At 46.3% G+C, this 4,757-nt stretch overlaps 1 long non-coding RNA gene across 1 annotated transcript; it reads right to left on the minus strand.

Moving 5' to 3' along the window:
* Positions 1-485: 485 nt before the first annotated feature.
* On the minus strand, positions 486-3,394 carry LOC135302853 (uncharacterized). The gene is made up of 2 exons (XR_010364426.1): positions 3,055-3,394; positions 486-2,924 (listed from the first exon to the last, which is right to left on the minus strand). It is a non-coding gene; the product is annotated as an uncharacterized LOC135302853 (long non-coding RNA).
* Between the last annotated feature and the right edge of the window lie 1,363 nt (positions 3,395-4,757).

The following is a 4,757-nucleotide window of genomic DNA, read 5'->3' on the forward strand; positions in this document are numbered from 1 at the left end:
TCCTCGAGGTTAGTGACACATCACCATTAGGTTACGTTACTATTTTAATTCAACTGCCATGCCACATGCCTAAATGCTGCAACAGAGCTTGTCCTTCTCCTGTGTGCTACTGACAACTGTTATTTTTCCTACAATTAGAATTCAAATGCCTCATAGCAGGAATTTCATCACTCTCATGCTGAAGCACCCAATATACTTCAAAGCAGTGTCAAAATAATGTTTTATTTAAAAACCCAAATACCCTCACAACATCTGAATTCCATGTACCTTTCAGATGATATGCTTTAACACTGCTACTGTATTTTATGGCCTTTGCAGTACCATTACCTATTCAGGGCAAATACTTAATTTTGCAAACAAAACCAGATAAATACTATATTAGGAGTTGGTTTCTCTTCCCTTCTTCCTGAGCATGAGAAGATTCAAGATGGGCTATTTAAAAAGCACTCAATCCTTACCAAGTGGAAGATGCGATGCAATCAGAATTAAAATTACTCCTTTAATGTTGCAGCTGGTTGTCCATGGCCAACAGACCAAGTTACAAAACATTTGTACAAAAACAGAGCTCAAATCTAATCAGTGAAGAAGAGCTGAAAATCTGTTGTTGTGCAGACTAAAGATGCCACGGGGTGGCAGGGGACAGGACACCACTCCACAGAACTCCTGTGAGCTCCTTAATTGGAAATGATAAAGATACATTGTCCACATGCTGGTTACAGCCTTCTTTTGTTTTCCCATGATATCCTGTTGATATAATATCCAGGTCCCTTGTGGACATCCGCTGTTTCCAAAGGAGAAGGATGGGAGTTGTTGGTTTCACTTCAGCACCTCACTGGGTCACCAGCCTGGCTCTGCCTGGAAAGGCTCCCGGATGCAGCTCCAAAGAACAACCTTATCAGCAAAAGATCTGAGCAGATAAGGAGCACGGACATATGAGATCACATCTTCTGGTAATTTAAACAAATTCAAATGCCATTACAATGCGGAAGCACAGGAAGGAGCGAAAGTTCAGCTAAACCCCTACAAACCCACATAGAAATAGTCATATTTGATGAAATCAAGCACAGCTTTTGCCCCTCTCTGTTATCAGCCACAGTCTTCTGACACTACCTGGTAGCAACCACTTGAAAAAAGTAGTTAGGACAGAGTCAGCGCTCAGTGTGTAGTGCTGCCTCACCGCAGTATTCCCTAAGGTCACAGAAATTTCAAAATCAGGACTTGCACAGCCAAAGGGTATATTTGTTTATTTAATAGTCCTCATGAGCTTTTATTTGTATTCATTTGAGTTTTCATCTCAAAAAAAAAAAAAAAAACCAAAACAAAAAAACGGCAAAAAAACTGCACCCCTTGTTGTACCCACAAAATCAGGCAAAAAAGTTTTCTACGAGTACCCACGACATGGAATGAGCAACCTTGTCAAATCTGGTTTTATTCAACGTTTCCCTGAGTTTTGCTTCTTGTACATCATTCTTACACTGAAAGAAACCTCCCCTAACTTGTGTCTGTGAAGCTGAAGAGTCCTAGTTAACTCACCTGCTTCTGACCTAGAACAGTCCCAGACTTCCTAACATTTATGTGCTCATCTGAACCTCTTAAGATGCTCTCTGTCCTTCTAAAGATCAGAACTGTACACAGCATTCAAAGCACTGGCACACCATGGATTTATCCCATGCCACAATGACACTCTCTGCTTTTAGTCTCTTGCTCTTATTCCTTATCTCCTAACACTCGATTTGCTCATTTACCAAGCCTTGAACTGAGGTTTTCACAGAACTGTTATTATGCCAGGATCTTGTTCCCAAGTGATAATTCAGCTTCTAGGCTGTTTCTGTGTGACTGAAATTTATTATCTCCCATTTAAAACACTTTACATGTATGTACATCAAATTGTACCACCCACTCACATTGTATTGTGATGTTTTACTACCTTTGCTCTCAGTCCACAGGCTCCAATTCAGATCCTTGTGGAACTTTGCATGCTGACTCAATCCACTGAGAAATATTTTGGTTCCATCTTACAGAGACCGGTCTTTAATGCAGTGTCATCTATCCACATGAAACTTCTCTTATTCTACAGCTCCTTCAGAAGGTTTTGCTCACAGATTTTGTTGAATACTTTTTAGAAACCCAATTAGGAAATACCAGCTGAATGTCTCTTGTCCACATGCTTTGCTGAGGGACTCCAGGACTCCAAACTTTGTGAGGCCAGGAGTTCTCATCAGAAAAGCTCTGCCATCTCTCATGGGACCCCATTTTCTCCCTGCACCCACTAGCTCATCTCTTTAAGGTTTTCACTAACTTGGCTGGTACAGAGAACAGGCTCACTGCTCAGCAGCTCTACAGAACTTTTCAGGCTGTTGGGTATTTTTGTTGTTGTTGTTGTTTGGTTTTTTTTTTTAAATTGACATATTAACTATCTTCCCTGATTCTGTTATCAAAGCCCTTCTAAATGTAATGTTACACATAAACCATTAGCAAGCAGCTCAGCTATTTCAGTCTTGACTTCTCTTAGAACTCTTGGATGAATATAATGCAGTCCAATTGTTCAACGCTTTTTATTTTAGCCATTTGTTTCACTACCTTTTCTAGAGACCTTCAGCTTGAAACACATCCTCTGATAGATCTTTCACAAAATCAAGTATAAGTACAGGAATATTCTTAGGTTCCTCTGCAATGAGCACAGAGCAAAATATTAATTTAATTTTTCTCCAGAACCTTATCTTCTTTGAATAATCCATTTTTATTTTGACTGTCCACTGGCTCCGATAACTCTTTTGGCGAGCTTTCTGTTCTATTTTGACGGAAAGTAGTAGAGTCAACTTTTTGTAACAAAATAGTGACAAAAAGTAACAAAAAGACAAATGTCAGGAGAACCAGCAGAGCGGGTGTTCAAGGATGAACGTAGGGCTACTCTTGTGCTGCAACTGCAGGTAAAAAAAAAAAAAAAATTAAATAAAAGGTAATTATTTTCTTCCACCTACTGGAGATAAAAGCCAGTTGTCAATTACGTAGGGGCGGGGGGTTGGGGTGGTTTGTTTCGTTCTGTTTTCCCACCATCACGGATCATTTCTCGATGGCTACGGAGATTTCCAGGGTGGGGGGTGCTGCCGGGCAGGGACAGCGAGGGCTGCGAACGTGCGAGCTCCGCTGGGGCTCAGCGCCCAGCGGCTCCAAACCCCCGCTCCTTCTCCTGCCGCCTCTCACCGCAGGGGCAGCGGCGCGCCGGGGCAGGCGCGGCGGCGGCCAGGCCGCCCGCTCAGCCCGCTCGGAGCCGGGCGGGGCGGGCAGGAGCGGTGTCCCGGTGCCCGTCCCGGTGCCGCCCGTCCCGGTGCTGCCCGTCCCGGTGTCCTCGGGCCCCTTCCCGCCGCCCCGCGCCGCCCGGGAAGCGCGGCGCCGCCGCCTTGCCATATATGGGCACGGCCGGAAGCGCGCGCGTCACGGCGCTGGCTCGCGGCGTCCCCGCGGGGAGCGCGACGTCACGTCACGTCCCCGGCGCGCCCGCGCGCGGCGCCCCGGCAACCAAACAGTAAACACGGGCGCGCGCAGGCGCGGCGGGGCGGGGCGGGGCCGCGCGCTGCCCGCCGTGAGGGGAGCGCCGCGCCGCGCTCGGGTACCGGCACCGGCACCGGCAGCGGCGTGCTCGGGAGCGTCGGGACTGCGGCTGCTGCCTGCTTTTTTCCACCATAAACGCGTTTAAGGCTCTTCACGTTGTTTTACAGCTCCGCTTTCTGTAGCTCGTGACAACAGTTCCACTGTGCCTCGCGTTGCGTTGCAGTTGCACTTCTAAGAATTAATTACACGACTGCCCTCGGAGGGATCAGGAGCACAGGAGTCAGAAATAACACGAGCGTTCCCTACGTGTCTTATCTCGTTGCATTGTTGTGTTTCACAAAGCTTTGTGCTGGTATCTGTGTGATGGATCAGATACAGCTTGTAATTGAAGCACATGCTCATAACACATTGCAGGCAGGGATTGCTGCTTTATTCCTCAGTTGAAGATAGTGGCAAGATTCCCCCTGTTTTAAGAGCAACTTCACTACGTAATTCTCTAATGCTAGGAAGCAGATAAATCACGTTCATAACACAGCATACATTTTATGTAGCACATCCTGAATTCTAGGTTGTTTGTGGCTGAAGGCAAAGAGTAAGGCTGGAGCCTGGGCTTAGACATAAAGGGTCTCATGTAGTGCCGCCCCTGAATCTGACATCTTTGCATAACAAATGCAAAAGCTGACACTCGGACTTGGCACTTGCTATCGCTTCTGTTAAAAAGAGAAGCCTTGGTTAGGGTGCAGGACTGCTGTCTCTGAATTTAGCTCTGGAGGGAACTGTGTGGTACTTTTGCACTTTGTGGACCCCTGTTTCTTTCTGCCTCTGCTGAATGTCTGGTTGTTTCAGCAGCACGCACGGGCTCCCAGAGACCTGAATTGTTCAGCTCTGAACTTGATGGTCTTTCGGCATTGTCATTCCAGATTTGCTGACTTCACAGGGTTACCTGTCACATAAGCCTGACTCTCTTGTAGCATCACCCACCACCTACATGACTGCTCCATGGTTCAGTGCTTCTGTGCATTTGCTGCACCTGGGTGTTGTCCCTGTAAACTCAAGTGGCAGTGTGAAAGTAGCTGCTTCTTAGTAGCAAGTGGGATTAGTCTTCATCACTTGTCAGCTCTGCCTACAGATTAATGTTGAAAGATGAGAAACTGCGCCTGTAATATTTGCTTTTACACAGGGCTGGCCTTGTTGAGCAAGTCATG

This window comes from Passer domesticus, chromosome 6 (assembly GCF_036417665.1).
Source record: "Passer domesticus isolate bPasDom1 chromosome 6, bPasDom1.hap1, whole genome shotgun sequence".
NCBI lineage: Eukaryota > Metazoa > Chordata > Aves > Passeriformes > Passeridae > Passer > Passer domesticus.